The sequence below is a fragment of the Nomascus leucogenys genome, chromosome 10, assembly GCF_006542625.1.
Source record: "Nomascus leucogenys isolate Asia chromosome 10, Asia_NLE_v1, whole genome shotgun sequence".
Taxonomy (NCBI): Eukaryota; Metazoa; Chordata; class Mammalia; order Primates; family Hylobatidae; genus Nomascus; species Nomascus leucogenys.
This window is the reverse complement of record NC_044390.1, coordinates 46592108-46616141: the sequence shown is the minus strand read 5'-3', so window position 1 is coordinate 46616141 and position 24034 is coordinate 46592108. Positions and strand designations below refer to the sequence as shown.

Sequence of the window (24034 nt, the reverse complement as noted above, 5' to 3'; positions counted from 1 at the left end):
AAAATTGGGGGCAGTGGGGCTATTCAAGGTTTTTAGGCTCTCAACTAACCCAGCAAATTGTTACTTTGGATGAATGCTGTTTATGTGACTTACTGAAGTCGACATGTGTGACATTTACAGTTTCTAACAGGTCTTATTTTTGCAGTTCCTGACCACCACGGCTTTAAGAATATCCTTCAACCAGGAGGGAGATCCATTGCTTTAAGACTTGCCTGGTAAGGACCATCGATTTGTAGTTTGTTGAACTGGTGTCTGTCTGTGAGTTTGTGGGGAAGTCCAGGCTGCCTTCTCTGGGCTGCTGATCCCTATGCAGAGCTATGGAGAAACTTTCAGAGTCACGGGTGTCTGCGAGGTAGCATGGGTTCCATATCTTGTGGGTGGGGTGAACTACAATGTGGAGACATGTTCTTGAGTCTCTGAACAGGTTCCCCCATGACGCAAAGCCCAGCAAGGGTGGCTTCTTTCTCTCTTGCGTGACACCCTGTGTCCCTGTCTGCCAGCCAGCAGCCTGGAACCAGGGCTGAGAGCTGGTAGGGCTTTCGCTAAAGGCCGAGTGACCTTGTCCAAGTGCCACCTGTGGTCGGGCTCCCCATCACTTACCAGGTGACTCAGTGGCTTGGCCCAGTCTTGGACAAATCCTGTCCCAAAGCTGCTCCGTGTTCGTCACCTCAATCAGACTCCAGATCACAAACTCCCGGATGGGGTGTATTTCTGGCATGGGAGCTGATACAAACTTAAAATACAAAAGAAAGGGTGACATGTGTATTTGATATCTTCAGTGGCCTCATCAGAGGCTGCCCCTGATATCTCTGTAAACTCACCCTCGGATGTAATTAGCCCAGCCCACCTTCTCCTGACCACACGTCTCAGAGGTCACTACATAAACCAGGGAAATTGATAGCAGAATTATGCACTCAGAAATTAATTTTATATTGTACTGAATATATATTTTTTTATTGTGACTTTATCTTGCTGGAAAAGTGCTTACTTCTGATTTTGTGGATATTCCTGACCATGGATTACTTTTATTTTGGTTTTTACATAACAGTTATATTAGAAATTTGCTGTTTTATTCTTACCTTCTTAGTAAAAATCCTTTTATCACACAATGGGTAATTTATATCCATTACCAGGCCTTTCAATCCTTTTCAGTGGGGCTGTCAGTGCCGTTGGCACAGTAATGATTAATGTGATCTAATAATAGTGTACCATTATATTACCTTAGTAAAACATGTACCAACACCCTATTCCGATCTACCAAATTCATAGCTTCCTATAATATTTTTGTTGAAAGACAGGATTACTATTTTTCAAAGCTGATTTTTTCCCCTTTAACATATTTAATGAAATTCACAATTCTTTGCCTTAGTAATCCTGGGCATGTGACTGGGCTTGATGGGTGAACTCCACATCTGTAGGCCCTGTTGTGATTTGTCAGGAAAAAGGTCCAACCATCCCAGTGATCTGTCAGAGAGATTACTTTGTTTTTGTTGGGCCTGGATTGTTTTGCCTTGAAAAAGAAGAAAAAAAATTGTCGGGTTTCCAGTCCCTTCTGATGTGTAATAAGGAAGGTGTGTTTTAGACTGAAAGGCAAAGGAGGAAGCAATTTGGTTTTTTCCTCCCCTCTGTCACCTGCCTCTGTCTGCTGGTGAATCGGAGGTATAGCTGAGCCAGTGGAAGTAGCTTTAAACCGCTTCCCCAGAAATGCCCCTCTCTGACCCATCCGCTCCTCTAGCTGTGGCCCAGCCTCTCTGAGTCTGACATAGGGTCTTTCACATTTGGCATTATTGAAATTTTGGGCTGGATAGTGATTGGTTGCAGGGCCCTCCCATGCACGGTAGAATGTTTGCAACATCCCTGGTCTCTGCCCACTAGATGCTGGTAGCATGTCTCCACCAACACTTCCTCCATTGTGACAATCAAAATAGCTCCAGAAATTGCCATGTGTCCCCTGGGGGGCCCAATCAGCTCTTGTTGGTCTAATCTATAGGAAAACAAGCAGATATTTTTGGCATGTGGGGGAATTCCTGTCGGAGTTCCAGAGTTCCATGGTGCTTCTTCGGAAGTCTTTGGCTTTGGGAGAGAAGATGTGTGGGTGAAGACGACACAGGGCATCCTTTCCTTGGCTGAAATACAGCCCTCTTCCTCCTCCCTCCCTCCTCCTACTCTCATGAGCCTGGCCCGAGCGAGGGCCTGAATCTTAGCGTCTTCCACTTAAATCCCATTATAATCACGCTCATGATTGATAACATTCCACCTTTTCAAAGGGCTTTAAAATCTGTGTCAACCAAGGATGACATTATTGTAGTGTGGGCGAGATGTATTCAAACAATTACACACTCAAATCAAAGTGGGAAGGTTTGTCCTTCTATCTCAGCGCCTTTGTGTGATGTGGCTTCAGCCAGCACCAGAGTCCTCACAGCCCCAGAGACCTTCAACAGAAAAATAAATGGGAAGAAACAGGTTTTGCCCTTGGTACCACTCAGCTTGGAAGGCAGCTTGAGTATTTGGGCACCTTAGGGCTAGAGGGTGGGGGAGCAAGGAGAGATTGTTGAGCATAGGAGAGAGAGAGAGAGACAGAGAGAGAGAGAGACAGAGAGAGAAAGAGAGAGAGAGACAGAGACAGAGAGAGATAGAGAGACTGAGAGAGACAGAAAGACAGAGAGAGAGAAGGAGAGAGACAGAGCGAGAGAAATCCTTGTTTTTGATTTGGAACAAAAACTACTGCTGCAACGTTGGCTCGAAATATGCAATCAACTGAAATCAGGAAAAGTATTTTGAATACAAAATTTATATTGAAATACTTGAATCTTGATACGTGTGCACCCACATACATGTATATATTTAAATCAAGGATATAGACAATGAGAAATAAAGCTTCTGTCATAAAAATATTGCCTGCAGTATTTGCCCTTAGATAATTCTGCCACATTGGAATACAGTTTTTTACTGTTAACATTTCCATACGAGATACTCTTGCTTGTTTTTACAACTGATCCTTGATGATAACAGCAAATGAGGAAATGGCTCTGATTTACCTTTGTGTTAGGAAGATTTGGAATCCATTGCGTTGTTTGGTGCAGGAAGCATTTTAGTGACCTTCCCCTTTACTGGTTTCTGTTCTGTCTCTCCTACTGCGACGTAAGAGTGGTGAGGGTAGGGGCTTATGTGTTTTGTTCCTTGTGATTTCCTCAGTTCCTGAAATGGTGCCTGATGCACAATAGCTTCTCAATAAAGCTTTGGTGACTAGATGGATGGATGGGAGGATGGATACATAGATGGGTGGATGGATGGATAGATGGGTGGAGGGGTGGGTGGGTAGGGTGATGATGGATGGATTGATGAGTGGATGGCTGGATGGATGAGTGGATGGATGAATAGATGAGTGGATGGGTGGGTGAGTAGGTGGGTAGGTGGGTAGATGGATGGGTGGATGGTTGGGTGAATGGATGGATGCATAAATAAATGGATAGATGAATGGATGGATGGATAGATGAATAGACAGATGGATGGATGGGTGGATAAATGGGTGGATTGATGGAGGATGGATAGATGGATAGATGGGTGGATGGATGAATAGATGGGTGGGTGGATGGATAGATGGGTGGTTGGATGGGTGGGTGGATGGGTAGATAGATGAATGGGTATATGGATGGATGGAGGGATGGATGGATGGATGGATAGATGGATGGATGGATGGATGGGTGGATGAGTGGATGGATGGATGGATGGATGGATGGGTGGATGAGTGGATGGATGGATGGATGGATGGGTGGATGGATAGGTGGGTGGGTGGCTGGATGGGTGGGTGGATGGATGGATGGATGGATTGATGGATAGGTGGATGGGTGGATGTGTGGATGGGAGGATGGATGGATGGTGGATGGATGGATGGACGAATGGATGAATGGGTGGATGGATGGGTCTCTATCTCATGCCCTAACATATACCTTAGAATATTGGGCTCATTGATCCAAATGAAATCTCACTTTTACCATCTATTCACTCATTGGCCTCCCAGACATTTTTTGAAACCTTTATTTTCAAAATCTAATGATCAGTTATAACAAGGCATTTTCTTTTAGTCTAGTGTTTTAAAATGGAAAAAAATATGACTAGAACTGTGCTAGGCAACCTCTGTGAACTGAAAACCACCCTGTTATAAAAATGTCTTTAAAAATCCACAAGGGCACATACACAGATGACTGGGACTGAAGGCGTGGAGGTCACGTAGGCCAAGATGATCTCTTCCAAAGTAGGATGTGGATGAGGGATTTATGAGGCTAAAAGGACTTCCTGCCCACGTGACTGGATGTCCATCTCCTGGGCAAACCTCTGCAATCTGCACTGTATTCTATGTTCTTCTTCCATGTTCTTGAGATTCTCGTGTGTCCTCTTCAGACCTGCCATGCCTTGGTCTCTGTGGGACTTGCCATTGCTCAGGCCTATTAGGTCAGCTGTCTTGAGGGGATAGGCTGAGGCTCTGGGGAGTGGGGTTCCCAAGTTCTGGCATGGTGTATGCAATGTACCCATCTATTGGAAAACTTATTCTCAGTGATGAGAGTGGTCCAAGTTGCCTCACCTTGACTTTTAAATTACAGTACCATGGACATCATAGCAGTACCAGTGAGAATGTACTAAAGAAGACAGATAAATGACCTCTATGTCTGACAATGTGTAGCAAAGGCTTTGGAAGCAGATTTCCTGGGTTGGAACCCTGGCTCCACCATTCAGTAGCTGACTGACCTAGTGTCAAGGGACTTGCACCTCAGTTTTCTCACCTGTAAATTGGGAACAACATGACAGTCTGGTAGATTACACTATGTGATGCACTTAAAACACTGCCTGGTTCAAAGTAGGCATTTAATACAAACATGGCACTGTTATTATTTTCATTTCCTCTCTTCCATCATCTTTCCCCCTTTCTCCATCTTTATTCAAGATTAATGAAAATATAGGCCATTTTCAGATAATTAGGCTTTTCCTCTTAGTCTCTTACCAGTGCTAGGAACCCCAAGATGTTGCCAGGCATGTGGTCTTTCCTGCATCCCTTGGGACCTTGGTTAGCAAGTTCAGAGAACGTCAGAAAGGGTGGTGAGTTTCCTAAGCCAACTTCTCCATCCCATTCCTTTGTGAAGGGGCATTGTTGACACATCACTGGGGGCTTGGGATTTGCTTGGTGTTTGGAGAACGCATTCCTGAGATGGATGCCACGTGGTCATGGCGGGTGGGTGGGGACAGCTAGCCCTTAAAAGGGAGGGGAGGCCTGTGGTTTTTCTCCTCCACCCCCTCACAAGTGAGACTGTTTTGCACCATGGCCCGGTTTTATATTTTTAGCTTCCACTGAAATTTAATGTTTTGCTTTTGGTTTATTATGTATGCAAGTATCTTGCTGATAAATTACATGTGTAATTGTACCATCATAACCACTGCTAGTCAGCGACAACATATAATTAAACGCACCCTTGTAGTCATTGAACTTTTCTGTCCCTGACAAGATCACTGACCACTCCAAGGAGGGCATACCTCCACGTATTAGCCGTGCGAGTGCCCGAGTGGCCGGACCACCCCGGGGGCCCCTGTGCTTTCCTGCACATGTGCACAGGCTGACTTCCCCTGGATGGCCACACATGGGATGCGAGGGTTGGCTCATGAGGCCCAGGGGTACTTCTCTCTTTATTTCTATGTCTATGCCTGGATGATTATTGGCTCCAGAGTGGGTGCCTGGTAAATACTTTTGTGAGTGAATTAGAATTTTCTTCAGTCGCCTCTGAGTCCTCTTTTCTCATAGGACCCCCAATGCCCATCCCGCTCATTTTTAGGGGTGTTTGTTACGTTGCTCTTATGCCTCTATGCCAAGGCTACAGCCTGTGAGTCACATCCAGCACACTGCCTGTGTGTGTTGTTGTTGTTTTTTTTACATTTAAGAATTTAAAACAATTGCAATAAAATACACATAATATAAAACTTACTATCTTGACCATTTTAAAGTTTAGAGTTCAGTGGCATTAAATAGTTACATCACTGTGCAACTGTTACCACCTCCCATCTCTAGAACGTTTTGAAACTGAAACTATATACCCATTAAATAACTCCCCATTCTCCTTACCCATTCCAGGTCCTGGCATCCACTATGCACCTGTCTGCCTCTGTGAATTTGACTACTCTAGGTACTTTATATAATGGAACCATATAGTATTTGTCATTTTATGACTGGCTTATTTTGTTTAGTAGAATGTCCTCAAGGTTCATCCATATTGTGGCCTGTGACAGAATTTCCTTCCCTTTTAAAGCTGAAAAAGATTCCGCTATACAGTATGTATCTACCACATTTTATTTTATTTTTTGTTTGCTTTTCTTTATTTTGAGACAGGATCTTACTTTTGTTCTCCAGGCTGATGTGCAGTGGCATGATCATAGCTCACTGCAGCCTTGAACTCCTGGGCTAAAGCGATTTTCCTGCCTCAGCCTTCTGAGTAACTGGGACTACACATGCGCACCACCACTAATTTTAAAATTTTTTGGTAGATATGGGATCTTTCTATGTTGCCCAGGCTGCTCTTGAACTGGGCTCGAATCATCTACCTGCCTCAGCTTCCCAAAGTGCTGGGATTACAGGCATGAGTCACTGCACCCGGCCCCCTATGTTGTTTATCCACTCACCCATCAATAGACACTTGGGCTGCCTCCACCTCATCGCTCTTATGAATAATACGGCTGTAAATGCGGGTTTATATGTTTCTTTTTTAAAAAAATTTTACTTTAAGTTCTGGGATACATGTGCAGAATGTGCAGGTTTGTTACATAGGTATACATGTGCCATAGTAGTTTGCTGCACCTATCAACACATCATCTAGGTTTTAAGCCCTGCATGTATTAGGTATTTGTCCTAATGGTCCCCCTCCCTTTGCCCCCTACCCACCAACAGGCCCTGATGTATGATGTCCCACTCCCTGTGTCCATGTGTTCTCATTGTTCAACTCCCACTTATGAGTGAGAACATGCGGTGTTTGGTTTTCTGGTCCTGTGTTGTTTGCTGAGAATGACGGTTTCCAGCTTCATCCATGTCCCTGCAAAGGACATGAGCTCATCCTTTTTTATGGCTGCATAGTATTCCATGGTGTATATGCACCACATTTTCTTTATCCAGTCTATCATTGATGGGCATTTGGGTTGGTTCCAAGTCTTTACTTTGTAAATAGTGCTGCAACAAATATACGTGTGCATGTGTCTTTATAGTAGAATGATTTATAATCCTTTGGGTATATATCCAGTAATGGGATTGCTGGGTTAAATGGTATTTCTGGTTCTAGATCCTTGAGGAATCACCACACTGTCTTCCACAATGGTTGAACTAATTTACACTCCTACCAACCATGTAAAAGCATTCCTATTTCTCCACAGGCTCGCCAGCATCTGTTGTTTCCTGACTTTTTAATGATCACCATTCTAACTGGTATGAGATGGTATCTCTTTGTGGTTTCGATTTGCATGTCTCTAATGACCAGTGATATTGAGCTTTTTTTAATATGTTTGTTGTCCATATAAATGTCTTCTTTTGAGAAGTGTCTGTTCATATCCTTCACCCACTTTTTGATGGGTTTGTTTGTTTTTTTTCTTGTAAATTTGTTTGGGCCTATATGTTTCTTCAAGACCCCGCTCTTAATTCTTTTGGGTGGAATTGTGGGATCTATGGTAATTCCATGCTTAATTTTTTGCAGAACCGCCATACTGTTTTCCATAGTGGCTGCACCATTTGGCGTTTCTGCCAGCAGCGTGCCAGTCCTCCACTTCCTCCACACCCTTGCCAGCACTTGTTTTTTCCGTTTTTATGCTAGCAGCCATCTTCATGGGTGTGCGGTGGCTCTTAGTATGGTTCTGCCTGTTCTCATATGGCCTATGAGCTAAGAATGGCTTTTCCTTTTTTTATGATTGAAAAAAATCAAAAGAAAAATAATGTTTCGTGATACCAGGACATTGTATGAAATTTAAATCTCAGGGCCCATAAATAAAGTTTTATTGGCATGCAGGCACTCCTATTTGTTTATGTGTTGTCTGTGGCTGCATTTATGCTACAAAGGCAGAGTTGGGTAGTTGAGACAGAGACTGTGTGGCCTGCAAAACCTAAAATAGTTACCACCTGGCACTTTATGGGAAACCCTTGCCAATCCTGCCCTATGGTAAGTGCTGTATGCTTTATCTGTTTAATCTCCTCTCTAATCCATTTTGCAGACACAGAAACTGAGGCTCAGCAAAGATAAGTAACTCGTACAAGTCACATCTTACCTAAACAGGACACATGTGTCTGTCTGTGTGACTCCAAATCTTGCACTCCTCACTACCATATTAAATGAACAAAATCATTTGAAGATTGCTCTTTCTAGGGAACTGTTTTTTTTCTCTTTTTCTTCTTTTTTTTTTTTTGAGACAGGGTCTCACTGTTGCCCAGGCTTAAGTGCAGTGGCGTGATCACTGCAGCCTTGACTTGACTTCCTGGGCCCAAGCCATCCTCTTGTCTCAGCCTCCCAAGTAGCTGGGACTACAGGCATGCACCACCACACCCGGCTACTTTTTTTGTATTTTTTCATAGAGACAGGGTTTTGCCATGTTTCCCAGGCTGATCTTGAACCACTGACCTCAAGCGATCCTCTCACCTTGGCCTCCCAAAGTGCTAGGGTTATAGGCATGAGCCACTGCTAGGCCTCTAGGGGACTTTTATGGGTGTTTTTAGTAAGCCTGAGGTCAGGTCCTAGTTGAGAAAAAAAATTGTAATTATACAAAGATGTGATGTTGTCATTGGGAGAGGAAGCCAATTGAGGGAGAGAATGAAGATGGAAGGAGATGTTAGGTGAGGTAAGCTTTCCTTTATTTCTTATGTTTAAATTCTAAGACCCATGCCTTATGTTGCATGGCAAGATGAGCTTTCAACTCTAAGAAGGAGATAGTTTTAGGATGCAGGCATGTCGACACACACAGGATTTCCTCAGGATTAGAAGAAAAGCCAAACCAATCAATAACTTCTTCTTGCATTAAAAAAGTGAATTATTTCCATAACCGAGAGGAAAGTAAGCCAGGGTCTACAAGGGAAGCTGTTGATTGATTCCTTCTCCTTCATTCTTTGGATCGCATGTTGTCTGGGGTGAATTGTAGTGTAGATACCTTTGGCCCACCCCAATACATTTTTCCCCAAATGTAGAGATCTGCTCTCCCATCTCTCAGAGGCTGTCTTGGGCACTCCTTTTGCCTCTCAGGCTCTGATGGTCAGTGGGTGCGTTGTTACTGATGAGGGAGTGGTTAGTTCTCTCTCTCTGCCTCCTCCCCTTCTCGCCACCCTCTCTGTCCACCAGGATGTGTGGACTTGGTACCAGGAACCTTCTGATATTTCTTGATACAGAGGACAAAGCGTGGATAGTTATTTGTTCTTTCTTCCATGGGAGAAAAGTCTTAATTGATTTTACATATTTGTGTGCATTATGGAAATCACCCATCAGTCCCAAGTACTTAGGGGATGTTGGGGGCTGCAGGAAATGGCTGGTCTTGCGTCTATCTCAGGCAAAGAGATTGTGGTTCTCCTTTTATGTTTGGGAATGCACGACATTCCCCCCGCCTGCCAGCCCCCAGTAACTACTGTATTTCAACAATAGGCTTCACGCGGCTGCAGTGTGAGGCACAACAGTGTTTTTCATGAACTTTTGGCTGTGGTTTAGGCCTGGCAGAGCTGGACTCTTACCCTTAGAGTTTTCTGGCTCGATTCATTTTGCACAAAGGAAAGTATGATAATCGGAGTTGCAGGATGATAATGTGATCGGCATGTTAGCACATTGCAAGAAAGACAGAAATGACTTTGGAGTTTGCATTTCATCCTTGAAAATGTGCAGTGCTGCCTGAGTCAAGGGGCTTGTACTTAGTAGATGCTTGATAAATACTAGAAGAAGGGGTGAGGGTGGCAGTTGCTTTGTGCCTGAGAAGAGCAGGAGAAGTATGTGATAACCTATGCTCATACATTTTGGAAATAGGGATAGTTATTAGATTTTTTTTTCCTGTTTAAAAATGAAGTTTAGGTCTTGACCTGGTGTTGGTCTCTGCCTGCCTGGTTGCCCAGCAAGTGGTGGTAACGTGGCCACAAATTCATTTGACCTTGAGTTCCCTGACTCTTCTACTCTGACAGCCCCTGCCTTTCACTATCTTTTGCCAATGAACAGCTAAGCATTTATTGAGGGTCCCTGTGCTCAGCTCTAGAGGGTGGGGTGTGGCCCCCAACACGGAGGAGCTTGCTGCCCAGAGGAGAGGGTGTTTTAGCTGGGGAGGTAGAGGCATGTGTATTTGCTGAGGTGGCCGTGAAGGGGTGCATGTGTTGAATTTTCCCTACCCCCAAGTCATTTTTATTTTCTTCCTGCAATACCGCAAGAAAATAATAAAGTTTTTCTAATGTGGATGTGTGTGTATTATTTCATATCTGAAAACAGTTAATAGTACAAAATAATGCTCTTGAGTGAGCTGAACTCAACATAATAATTTTTATTCCTCAACAGAATATAACTTGAGACAATATTGACAGTTAAAAAATGTAAGTATGGCATATGTGGGAATCGTTCACCAAATTTCTGTTTCTCCCTTCTAGACCCCAATATGTGTGTGTGTGTGTGTGTGTGTGTGTATTTAAACATGACTTCAATGTTTTTAGAAATGTGACATCCTAAATATGATCAGGTCTCCAGTAACAAGACAGTGGGTGGCCAATGCCCCCATGAGTGGCAGACTCCCTAGAGAAGGTTTTGGAAGTTTGCAAAATTCTTTGAAGATACCCCTGCCCTGACCCTCCAAACTCAACTCCTGCTTCCTTAGGTGGGGCACACTCCTCCCTCTTCTCCTACAGGGACTGAAGGCTGAGAGAAGCTTGTGAGGGAGGTAAAGCAGGCATGCTTAGATGGAGGCTGCATAGGTGTGCGAAGGAGCACTGCTCTTGGAGTGAGAAGGCTGGTTCTGATGTCTATCTGCAGTCCTCAGCCTGGGTGACATTGGAGAGCCTCAGGCCATTGCAGCTGCAGGCTGCTACCTGAAGGGTGGGTGTCTAAGCTTCTTTGTAGGTCTTAAACAGAATGACCTAGACCAGAGTGTCAGGAATGTACACACAGAGCCCTGGGGGTGTTGGTAGCATGCAGACTCTGATTCAGCAGGTCTAGGGGAGTGAGATTCTGCATGCTTCACAGGCTCCCAAGAGATGCTGATGCTGCTGGTCCTCGGACTACACTTTGAGTAGCAAGAGACTAGAGGGGTAATTCTCAAACTTGGCTATCGATTATAACAACATAGGGAGCTTTTAAGACCCGCCAATGTACAGGGTCAGGACTTGCCCTGCAGGAAACAGTGTGATTGGAGGCGGGGGTGGGGAGGTTGTCTGCTTGCTTGTAGCCAAGGTATGAACGGCTGGGGTAGTGTCGTGGATCTCCAACTTGGGCAGGTGTCAGAATTGCGTGGAGGGCTTTGAAAAAACAACGTTGGGCCCCAACCCACATTTTCAGATTCAGAAGGTCTTTGGTATCATCCAAGAATTTGAATTTCTAACAAATTTCCAGGCAATGCTGTTTCTGCTGCCCCAGGGACTCTGCTTTGAGAACCACTGGTCTAATGTAATCCCCTCCCAGTGGATATTCATGAAGCAGAAACCTCCAGGGAGTGGGAGTTGGGGGCTCCAGGACACACAGAGCCCTGCCTCCGGGGTCACTCCGTGCACATCTGTTTTACACAGTCAGCTGCCTTGGAAAACTTTCACTAGAAAAAAATGTGGGTAGAAACAAATGTTTGAAAACCTCTGAAGCAAAGGCAAGACTTTTAATCATGGGAATGGTGAATGTTCGTTCTTTAATTGAGGAGCAAACCAGGCAGGATCCTTGGTCCCTCTTGTTGCCAGATGTGGCCGTGTTTGCTCCTAGTCCTGCCCTGTCCTGCAGGAGGTGGTTTCCATGCTGAACTCCTGGCTCCCTCTTGCATATAAGAGTTCACACCTGTCCGGATGCCTCCATGGGGCCCAGACCAGTGTCTGGCAGGGCAGCTTAGCTTGTGGGGAAATCCAATGTGTGCAGCTGCTAGCGCCTAACGAGTGTGTACCGGGCGTCAAGCACCGTGCTCATTTATATGCATGATCTTATTTAATTCTGTAGTGACCTCATGTAATAAGTACTGCCATTATCCCATTTCAGAGATAAGTATTCGATGCTACCTTCCAGATTGACAGTGTCCAGGAAAGCAGCTGCAGTGGAGGTGGAAGGGCAGTAGGATTCCCTGATTGGTAAGGGCAGTGGAGTGTCATGGGGAAGACTTTGTCCTTGTTGGTGTCTTGGGAAGAGAGCAGGACAATGCCCTGTCAGCCCTGCAGGTCCCAGAACCCACTACCTGGGCCAGGTGACAGAACTCAGAGCCTTTGGGTGCTTCAGGAGATGTCACCATGGCTGTCTCTTCTTGGTCAAAGTCCCAGTTGGCCAAGACGTCCTGGGGAAAATGGGCAGGGAGTTTCCTCCTGAGTGAAACCCTTTTGTATGGCTCTTGATAGTGCAGAGGGGTCTGGGAGGAGATTCTGTGAACTAGCCGGGGTGAAGTGTGGGTGGATCTCTCCAGGGCTCAGGTCCTGTTTCTGTGGCTGCCGTCTCTAACCATGGAAAGCTGGCTTGGACAGCTCTCAGCTTGCTCTCTACCCCCAGGGAGCCTAAAATGTGTCCAAAGCTGCAGGTTTTTGCTGAGACATCATGCAAAAGCTGGTTCTTCTCCCTGGTCACCTAATGTGCTTGGGGCAGAGGCTGCAAGCCTTCTGGTTGGAGGAAGGGAGGCACAAATGGGTATGTGGTCTTTCAAGCAGCATCTAGGTCCTTCTGGTGGCCAGAGGATGGCAGCATCCTTTAGCCCTCATGGGAGCCACCCTCTGTCACCTGTATATTTCCCTGGATTCCCTTCATGGGACTCGGGCCTCGCCTCCATATTTACAGCTGATGTTGGCAGTGGAGAGGGGAAAGTGAGAGTAAAACTTCCAGAAGAAAAGTTTCCTATGAGGTGTTTGAGATGCTCCATGATCAGGCACGAGGCCCCAGCCAGGGAAGACCCTTCCAGTGGCCAGAAGAGTGCTGCTTCCTCTGTATCTAAAACATCTCCCTCCTGCTCCAAGAGATTTTCAAAAGAGTCTTGAAGCTCAGTCCAACTGCAGCCCAAGCATCTGCCCTTCAGTTCCATCTTCAACTTAAATGAGATGCATTTAAGGAAAGGCTGGCCTGGAAACTACTGTGATCAGTACCAGGCACCTTTTTCCTGAAGTCCTTTTAGATGAACCATATAATCCCTTCATATGCCTGGAAATGATACGTGGGGGAAAGTTTACATCCAGTTTAACAGAATTTCTACTTAAGTGCTTTTTTTAATGGCCCACGTTTGATCTTAAGTCATTTCTTTTTGAACCCTTGAAGGTTTTATTACTGAACTTTAAAAAGAACACTCAATTCAGAGGGCTGGCATGTTCTTGAATGGAGCTGCATTTTGAAAGAAGGTAGATGAATTTCTTTCCCCAACAGAGACACGGGTGTCACCTACCAAGGGTGGTCAGAACTCGATTTTTTCTTCCGTGTAGCACCAGGATGTAGTGACTTTCTCTCTTTGAAGGACTAGGCGTGTAGATATTATTGTTAGGATTTGTAGAAATGATGACCGCTCGAGTAAAGGAGTGGCCAGGAGCTGGGGGTGGAAATTCTCCCACAGATAGCCCTTTCTCAAGGCTAAATGAACATCCCAGGCAGTGAACCTGCCTGTATTGTTATGCATTTGTATAGCATGGGAGCTCGGGTGCCAGGCAGCAGGAGCCCCCTGGACTTGCACTGTGCCCTTTATGAGTTAAACTTTCCCCACAAACCTCATGCCCTTTTTTTTTTTTTTTCTCAAGATGGAGTCTCCCTCTGTCGCCCAGGCTGGAGTGCAGTGATGCGATCTTGGCTCACTGCAATCTCCGCCTCCCGGGTTCAAAGGATTCTCCTGCCTCAGCCTCCTGAGTAGCTGGGATTATAGGCGCATGCCACCATGTCCAGTAATTTTTGCATTTTTAGTAGAGATGGGGTTTCATCATATTGGTCAGGCTGGTCTTGAACTCCTGGCCTCATGATCAGCCCGTCTTGGCCTCCCAAAGTTCTGGGGTTATAGGTGTGAGCCACCTGGCCTGGCCTCATGCCCTTCTTTAAGGAATCTCACTGGGTCCTCTACAGTACCCTCTTCCCTTTAGAATAGCCAGCTAATTCCAGGTGCCCATTAGAAATTCAAGACGTACCACCACATACTCTGACTCAAGCTGAGACCTTTGGTTGCAACTGGACCATAGGAGGTGTGCCCAGGATGTCCCCCTGTGGCTCACACCCCATCACCAGCTGTGCAGAGGCACCATACCCTATCTTTGCTTTGCCATACAGTGCAGAGGATGTGCAACCAGGAGCAGGTCTCTTGATGACCATTTGCATGGGAGTTTCCTAATGCTGGTAGCGTTGGGGTCAGAATCCTTACAGCATCCTGGGCTGTTGAAAGATCTTTGTCAACTGCAGAAGAACGGTGTGCTGACTCCTTCATCCTGTCTCACACCAAAGAAACTTTTTTGGTCTCTAGGAGACTTGAGACCAGGGAATACATTATAGCGATGGTTTCAGGATTGCTGGGAGAATCTGTTTCAGGTGTAGGTTCCCAGGCCCCGTATCTGCAGGTATACCAGTCTGGGAAGGAACCTGGGAATCTTCGTTTCTCCCAGTCTCCTTTGGCAATGCCAGTGGGCCTGGGATTATAGTAACGCTAAACCTAAATTTTAGTGGGTGGACCTCAGAAGGCTGGATTCTGGAAGCTTCTTACTTACTTCTCAGCTGCAAGACTTTGGGTCAAACATTTTTGAGCTCTGTTTTCTTACCCGTAAGAGAAATTGGCTCTATATGACTTCTAAGAGTCCCTCCAATTCTGAAGTTGTAGCACATTAAAAATAATCTGCATTTTAGGCCTGGCAGGTCACATTCCCTGCCAAAGGGGGGCCTGGGAAAGAAAAAGACGCTACAATGTGAAAGTGTGGGCTTCGTGGTATGAGGCCAAGTTTATAAAGGTAGCCTCTGTGAAAGAATCGTTTGTATTTATTGAAATCACTGATTTTAATCACCTTGGATGCTCCCTTGATAAAAATTATAATCTTCTGTAAATTATGAATACCTTGAAATTCACAAATTCTATCACTTTTGTGATTGGCAACATTAAATGGCAACAGCTCATTTAAATAAGCAACATCTGGACATTATTATTTTTAGGGATTTTTCATCTGTTGATTTAGAAATCTGGGGCCTTTATGAATCTTGCATGAATATTCTTTTATATTCACATCTACCATCAAGACACAAAGGGATAGCCAAAAATATTGTCCAGTGACTCTTTGATGCAATGAATGTGTTTTTTAAACAACAAATCCATTGTGAATGAGAGGAGATATAAAATAGGCTGCCTGTGAGGGTAGGTGGGGGGTAGCTTGATCCTTCAAGAGCAAGAAGAGTCCAGCAATTCAAAGCCACAGTGGGGAGAAGGTTTAGATTTTATATATAATAATATAACATTTTAAAATCACAATATGATTTTGGGCTGATGATATTGGAATATGGTATTCACTATTTCTCAGAATAATCCAATTTAGAACAATGCATTCTGAGCAGGTTTGGTAAAAATAGAAGATCTATCATCCCATGGTATAAGATAATGCATTAATTTTTATGAGTGAGTTATGAAGATGTACAACTGGGTTAAAAGTTAGGATAAACATAATATTCCTTAATTAATCCATTATGCCATGGTACACATGTGCCATTTTTATTACCTTAAAAATGAAAAATGTCAAAAAAGGAAATTGCTGCTTTTTTATATCAAAAAAGCCTCTTTTGAAAAATCATAAAATGCCTAATCTAATTCACCATATAATACTAATGAGCTTAACAAGCCATCTCGATGCACAGTTTAGGATAAAAGGTCATCAGTTTCTGGCAGTCAAATTCCAGTACTTTTCAGACGAGGCAAAACCTTTCAGCACCAAATATCGGAAATGGCATTTGTGATTAAGCGTTATTAATAGCTATTTGTTATGAACGTGGGAGAGTTTTAGAAATTCATATTATACCCTCCTCGAGTTTTCTAAATCTTACCATTGCAGATGCCAAGAGCAGGCATGTCCCCCCGTCCCGCCCCTGTGAATCTGATTAACCTGTTGTCCATCCCAATTCTGGGTGGTGTTGAATAGGAATCTTGCATTCACACAGTGCTTTCCGTTTCATGCCACATTTAATTTCCCCAAATCTCTCTGAATCCCCTACATTTATTTCCTGGGGTCTCTTTGCTCTCCAGGTAGCCTTCCTGTCCTCTGTATTTGCCACTGTCATCTGCCTGGTATTTCTTTTGTCTTGTCACAGAACAGGCCCTGTGGAGTTACAGGCTGGGCACCTTCGGCCGCAGTGCACGCAGTGGCTGCAGCCGGCCTTGTTATGGAAAAGAATTGCCCAGTGGGTTGAGGGAATGGGCAACAGCAGACTAGAATCATGAAGCTGAAAGGAATATTGCCGACTGGAGGTCATTTTTCCCAACTGAGGGGCAATAGTTTGCCACTATAAACTGCACATTGCAGTCAGTATATGTTTTATTAAACCATTTAAGGAACTTGGGAGCCATTTCATTTAAACTTCTTGCTTGATGGAACTCAGGGCAGAGCCCAGAGCAGCTCACAAAAGAGGCCTGGAGTAATTTGCTGAAGAAATACCCTAGGTACCAGGCAGGATGACCGCAACGGGGGGAGCCTGGAGAGGGCTGGACCCAGCGCTTATAGTACTCTTCGACGCCTGTGTGCACAAGTGTGTGTGTGTCTGTGTGTGTGTGTGTCTGGAGGTTCGAGTCCCAGCTCTGCCGCTAACTAGCTCCATGACCTTGGTCAAATCTCTTAGCTTCCCCTGGGCTATTTCTGCAGCTGCAATAGGAAGGGATGGGGTTTGATAGGAGAGGCTGGGTCCTTTCCAGCTCAGTGATTCCATAAAATGCTGGATTGTCGGGGGGTTGCCCCTGAAACTGTGGTTCTGGGACGCCCCATCAGGCTCCTGGTCATCACAATGGAAAGTCAGCCTTTGTGTCTTCCCTGCCTGGGAAGTGATTCTGGCTGTGGATGTTTTCATAGGCCAGTGGTGACGTGCGGCTCCCCTGATCCAGTGGTGACGTGCGGCTCCCCTGATCCAGTGGTGACGTGCGGGTTCTCAGCATAGAGCAGGGAAATCGGCAACAACTTAGTTCTCATATTAAACAGAAATAACCTCTTCACATGATAATTTTGTGTCTGAGGAAATAGGAAGCTGAGGTGCGTGCACTGTGCCTCTGAGCCTCAGTTATTCTGTCTGCAAAATGGGGTAGCGGCGATGGGGATGCTGTTGCTTTAGCTATAAATGGCGACAGAAGGGATGCCCTGGGTCCCTTCTGTTATCACTCTGGGTAACTTTGTGATTACAATTTAGCTTTAACAACTCTTGTGAATTGCATGCCTGCACATTCCATGTTCACAGTTTATGCCTAGGAAGAAAGGAAGGATGAGGTGATATGTGCTTTATCTTTAAGAGTAATGGACAGAATGCAATCTGCATTGTAGCTTTCTCAGCCCTAACTGGTGGTCCTTAGTAGGTGGCTTTAATTCTACAAAGTTATATAACCAAATCTTTTGTCTAATTGGTAACTATATTTAGGAGGTAGAGAAATATGTGAGCTATTCGTTTCGATTAAATTTTTTATTATGCACTCTGCATTTGGATTGACAACTATTAATATTAAAGAGCTTGGCCAAATTGAAATTTGTATTGCTGGAGAGACTTAAATATAATGTATGATGCTGAAAAAAAAAAAAAAAAAAGCCCAGGGAAAAGGGGAATTACGAGGCTGGGTGCAGAGAGGTCCCTGCCAGGTGCTGATGTAGGCTAGGTAGAATCTGCCCCACCTCTGCACACTGAGGAGGGAGGTGTGTAGAGGCCTCTGCAAAGCCAGTGTCAAGGTCTCAAGGATTGAGATACTTTCATGGAGATGATGCTAAATAAAGATGTAGCGCACGTTTTAGCAACATATACAAATAATTTTTTATAATCACTGTTTGTATATAATATTTTTTCCCAGCACTATTAAGAAGGTTTGGGGGTAAGGCAGAGAAAGTCGTTCTAAAATAGGATGCATGGAGCACTGGTGCAAGGATGTGGAAAAGGGAGGGCAGCTTCCCCGGAAATCCGAACGCAGATTGTGTTGCTTTGCTGCAAGTCCTCGGGAGATGGGAGGCTCTGTCCGTCCTGTGGCAGGGAGGGCTTAAGGCCACAGCCAGGTGGGGAACGTGCTGGAAGCAGATTCCTGGGCATCCTGGGCCTGCTGTGGGCAGACCCTGGGACTCACAGCCATGGTTCTGCGTCTTTGGGGTTGACTCCTTTCTAACTCCTAGCAATGCCTGTGGCTTTGCACAGTGACCTGGGTTGTCCCATGCAGAATCCTATAGGATTTGCATGAAGACCCAGGTGGTCCTCAGACAGGGGAAGTCAGGTGTCTGGGTCCACGCAGCCACTGAACAGCAGACACAGGACAAGAACTCAGTTCTAGAATGCAGTCTGTGGGGCACTCTCAGGAGAAAGTGTCCTCTTTGGGAGTCTACAATGCTACAGGGCCAAGGGTGAGCCCACAAGCCACTGGCGTCTGTGCCCTGTTAGCTGGTCCTCACGGACTCCAGACACCTCCACCTTCCACGCATTTTCTCTTGTTGGGCCCTCTATATAGAATGTCAACCCCATCCCAATCCTCCAGGTAAATCCCCCAACTGCCCCCAAGGCCTGCAAGCAGAGAGCAATCAGTATGTCCTGAATGGATGCAGCAGACACAGTGCACCAGATTTGACTGGCAAGGGAGGGGAAGACGACCCTTTCAAATTGGTGTTGGCCTTACTTCCTTCATCCCTTCTTACCCTCTGCTGGACTATAAACTTTCTGGTGGCAGGGGCATTTTTCTTGTTTTTACATAATTTTTCCTGACATCGGGAGCTAGAATATCAATGTAAGAAAACCTTCATAGACAGGGTGCTCAAAGCATTGGTGGTTCTGGCTCAGTGGATTTTAGGCACACACGTTTTCATCTGCATTTGGCATTTCGAAGCTCTCAGGAGCTCCTCGATTCGTGATGGGTTTCTGAGGCTCGGCTGGTGTCCAGGGTCTCCTGGGATGGGGACAGGGCACACCACCTTGTGTCTCCACTGCTATACACCTGCTCCATCTCCCAGAGGTGACCCCAGCTTCTGGAGGGCAGGCACCTTCCTTGCCACCCCACCAGTTAGCTCGGTGGCTGGTGCATCTGTGGCCATGGCAGCCTCTATGTGATGGTGAGAGAGGCAGGGCAAGAGAGGCAGTGCGGGAGGTGCAGGGCAGGGGCCTTGGGGCCACCTCCAGGTTTCTGTGATCAGCCAGGTTCCTAGCTTCTCTAGAGAGCAGACAGCCTGGGGGGTTGTTTCCTGAAAGGGAATCAGGTTCCCTGTTTGCTTTTTGACACTTTTTTTTTTTTTGAGATGGAGTCTTGCTGTGTTGCCCAGGCTGGAGTGCAGTGGTGCAATCTCTGCTCACCGCAACCTCCGCCTCCCAGGCTCAAGCGATTCTTGTGCCTCAGCCTCCCGAGCAGCTGGGATTACAGGTGCCGGCCACCACACCCGGCTAATTTTTATATTTTTAGTAGAGACAAGCTTTCACCATGTCGGCCGGGCTGGTCTCTAAGTCCTGATCCACCTGCCTCGGCCTCCCCAAGTGCTGGGAGTGCCCAGCCAACACTTTTTTATTAGGCAGGGATAGCAGATACTGTCGGTGCCCCTTGGCAGCCACTCACCACTCAGGGTGAGGCTTCCTCACACCAGCATCCACGACTCTGCCTGGGGGTGTCCTTCGTCACTGGTGTGTGTCTGGTCGCCATGGGGAAAAGCACACGTGCCAGGGAGTTAACACCTCTGGAGCACCGCTCAGTCGATGGGGATGGGGACTGGTGGGTAGGCGGCGGTCTCCTCTCTCCCTGGATGGAGCAGCGTGGGGGAGTCCCGCTCAGGGTCTTAGAGTTCCCAGTTGGACTCAGGCCTGGTGCCCTCAGTGCAGTGCACTTTTTAGCCTGCTATGCACAGGCTTCCTTTCTTTCCCCACCTCCCCTCTATCCCCTGGCATTTTCTGGGACTACCTCCTGCACAAACTTTCGCACAAACTTCCCCGCACAAACCGCCCGCATTTGCATCTTCATCTCAGGCCTTCCTCGGAGAAAACAGCGGAGACGAAGGCCGGTTCAATGGAGCTTGAACCACTGGAGCCGGGCTAACACACAATCTGATGGATCCTTCTTAAGGCCAGGTCCCTTAGGCCTTCTCTTTTGAGCCTTCCAGAAGCCTTTGATGGGAGGGAGCTAAAGTTGTTATCCCATTCTCCTGCAAGGAAAGCTGAGGTCCAGAGACTTTGCAGAGCTAGAATCCAACTTCCTGCCCAGCTCCTGCCCTCCTAACTTCACTGATTCAACAAGGGAGAACCTGGGCCGGGGCCTCTGCGGGGGCCAACCACTGCCTGTTCCCAGCGAAAGGGGAGGGAGTGAGTGAATTATGTGACCCAGAGCTGGCTGTTCTGGGGGCAGTTGGGGCCAGCAGGTGAGGCGACCTGTAGGGTCCCTGAGCAGCGCTTTGCTCCTATTAAGTCCAGGAGGACAGCAGTGTGGGGAGAGGGCTGTGGCTGTGCGCTGGAAAGGGTGAAAGCCTGGGGCTCACAGAACTGCCCCACGTGGACCACTCACCCTGCAGGCTCTTAGCCTCTGCCAGCACCATCTGGGGGAAATGATGGACAGTGGACCAGCCCAAGTTCTCATGATTGGGCTGGAGAGAAGTTCTAGGGGTAAAGCATATTTGCATCTTCCTGATGGTTTGCAAAGATGCCTCTGTCAGAGGAGTGCCTGTTCTTAGGAGGAGACTGCTTGGGGCAGACATCTCTGTTCCCAGCTCATTTGCTCCTCTGAAGTTCTGCAGAATTAAGAGCCCAAGGGAGTAGCCCAGAGAGGAGTAGGAGGGCTGAAGCTTGGAAGGCAGGAGGCTGAGGGTTTTGCTTTCCATTAGTTCCAGGGCCTGAAGCTACATTTTCTCTTGTCTGGGCCTTGGTTTCCCCAAATGGACTGGACAGTGTGAGTTCCCCACTGTAGTTGAGTAGTTGAGGAAGCCGATATAGAGTTTGGGCTAGGGGATCACCTGCCAAGAGTGAGCTTGTGCAGGGGCAAGAGTGGGTGCAAGAGAGACCGTGGGAAGGGAGGGGAGTTGGTGTCCTCGCTTGACCCTGGGGAACCCATTCTTGACTGGCTCAGTTTCCCCAATTGTACAAAACAAGGAAGGAAAATGCACACTTCACTGTGTATGTCGAGGGGTGGAAAGTGTTCTGTTAATTGAGTCAAGTGCTTGGCGAATGGAGGTGTGATCTGAGTGATGAGCAGCTGGGTATTTAATGTTCTTAGGAGAATCAGCTCAGGCTGCTCTACAGTCCTGGCTTTAAGCCCCTGAGGTAGCCCTGAGCCTCAGCCCCCTTCATCACTGAGAAGCTGCAGGGGTGGTTGTCTCAGCTTTGCCCTGGCACCAACATTGGAGGCTGAGGGTGTTTCTTGGGCCACAGTCTCTTGCCAAGGTTGGGTTCACAGGGTGACCCCAGATCTGGGCTTGGGGTTTGGGGTTTGGGAGCCCACCGTTTGGCACCTGAAGGACTCTTCTAGGCAGAATTGGGTGGGGGACCAAGGCAGGGATTGGGAGCCATCTGCCCTGGCCCCTGGTAGGCACTGGCTGGGCTTCGGCAGGAGGGGCCAGCGTGGGTGAGGAAAGGACTGTGCCATCAGGCGCCCTGTCCTCCCTCGGTCCACCCGCAGCGTAGAGCCTGGGCCAGGCATGGAGTGGATCCTCCCGACGTATTTAGTGATTTGATCTGACAGAGGGTCACATCGGTTTTTTTTCCCCTCCAAATTTTAATATCAGATTCATTTATTATGCTGACTGCAACTGACAAATGTTCACATTATTCACCCATTTATTCATTTGCTCATGAAATCTGTGTTGAGTAATTGTTTTGCCTTATTGGCAGTTTTAATTCTACACTCCTTTTTTTTCAAAAGGTCAGTGGCTTGCTAGCTGACCAGGCCAGCGTGTGCATTCCCTGGAGATAATTTTTTTTTTTTTTGTAAAGAGATGCTCGTTTACACTGGTCAGGCTTCAGCTTTGAGTTTCTCTCTCCTTTTGTTGCCTTGGATCAATACCTTGGAATTCCCAGGACTCAGAAAGGCTCTTGTCTTATCTCTCTGTCACCCTATTTCCTGGCTCAATATCTGAGCCATCTCACCCCACAGTCAGATTATTCTCTTTTCTCTGCTTATTCATTTCAAGCTAAGATCTACAGACACACCAATATCAAAATGTATGTGTATGTCTTGGGTTTGTAACACACTTACCTCTAACACGTTGATAGAGCTAATGAAAGCTGTCAAGTTTGAAATGTCTCTGGATTTGCTTTTGGCTTTTGCCTAAAAGTACATGAGATTCAGGGTGAATATTTCACGTGCGACTTTGATTTGGAAAATTGAAAAGTTGGTTATAAGTTTGTTTGAGAAAGAAGACGAAAATGTTCTGGAAAATATAGTTCCAGTAAAGTTACTTCTGAGCTGAAACATTCAAAGTGCAGAGATCTATAGTCTGGTATGTTATTTTATGGTAACTTTCTGTATGCAGCTGTGTTTGCTGCGAAAACTCACATTTCTGTATGGAACACTGAATGAAATATGAATGTGCTTTTTACAATTTAGTACTTTTAATAAAAGATTTGTGAGCAAAAAGCTTAAGTGTAAGAGCCACAAAACATATAGATAAAAATATAGCCATAATCACACATCAAACCCTAGAAAATTCAGTATGTAAAGAACATCAGTAATTGAGAGAAGTTGAGGGAACTGACAGAAAAAATTGTATTTATATATATATATATATATCTCTCCAGAATTCTAAAGGCATGAATCCTTTTAGCTGGGATCAGGGCTTCTGAGTTCTCTGGGGTGGGTGTTTTATTACAGTGGATGCTTTACTTAGAAGGATGTAATTTATTATCTCGAATTCGCATGGCAACATGAATTTGGATTTGGGTTTCTGGGAGAAGTTTACAATTAGTCCCCTCACATATATTTATAGCTTTGAAAAAACACTTGATGTTAAAATAACTTAAATACCTCCCCCCCTTTTTTGATTGATATGTGAAATATTGCCTTTTTTTTTTTTTAAAGAAACGAAAAACTAGTCGCTGCTAAATGAGGCGTGGCCACTGTGTTCAGGGGGCACTGTGATTAGGTGGGCACTGTTCCCAGGGCCAGAGGATGTGCAAAAAAAAAAAAAAAAAATCTGTTCTGCACCTGCTTTGGCTTTCCATGAGGGATGCTTTTAATTTTTCTAGCTTTTCATTGTTTCCTCATTGGAAACTCCTCTCTCCTAAGGAGAGCTCTAACAGAGGGTATGAGGAAGATGTGCCTTCTTTTCCTCTGTTCCTGGTCTGCCACATTCACCCAAGAGTCACCCTGACCATTCATTCTGCTGAGAGCCCCTTCTCTTGATACATCCCTCCTGCTTCATAACATTCTCAGTGGGCTGTGATCACTACCGTTTTTCTTTTTCTATTAAAATACAGTCCGAACTTGATTATGTGTTTCAGTATTTCTCAGCCTGACCCACAAGTAAAACCGGTGACAATGATTTAGTTATTGGCTCGTGTTTATTGCCAATGCAATAAGGTTATGGTGCCTGACATTTTCTTCTCACTGTGTTGAAGCTTTTAGCGAGTTGCTCTTCTTACCCAGAAAGCAGCGTAACTTGGCCTCTCTTTGCAGATGGGTTACACATTCCTTTAACACTGGCATGCTCCTCTAACCTTCCTGGGTGGCTTTCGATGACTTAAACACAGTAATTGGCATGGAG

General features: G+C 45.9%; 1 protein-coding gene across 9 annotated transcripts in view; it reads left to right on the top strand.

Annotated features, from left to right (window-relative positions):
* Positions 1-24034, top strand: part of ZNF536 (zinc finger protein 536) — a 487537-nt gene that overhangs the window by 58850 nt on the left and 404653 nt on the right. For 7 of the 9 annotated variants that reach the window (XM_030820267.1, XM_030820268.1, XM_030820273.1 and 4 more), the window contains exon 2: positions 146-215. The exons of the other annotated variants lie outside the window; for them this stretch is intronic. The gene's annotated coding sequence lies outside the window, so the exon portion shown is untranslated. The remainder of the gene's footprint in view (positions 1-145; positions 216-24034) is intronic. 9 annotated transcript variants of the gene reach the window in all.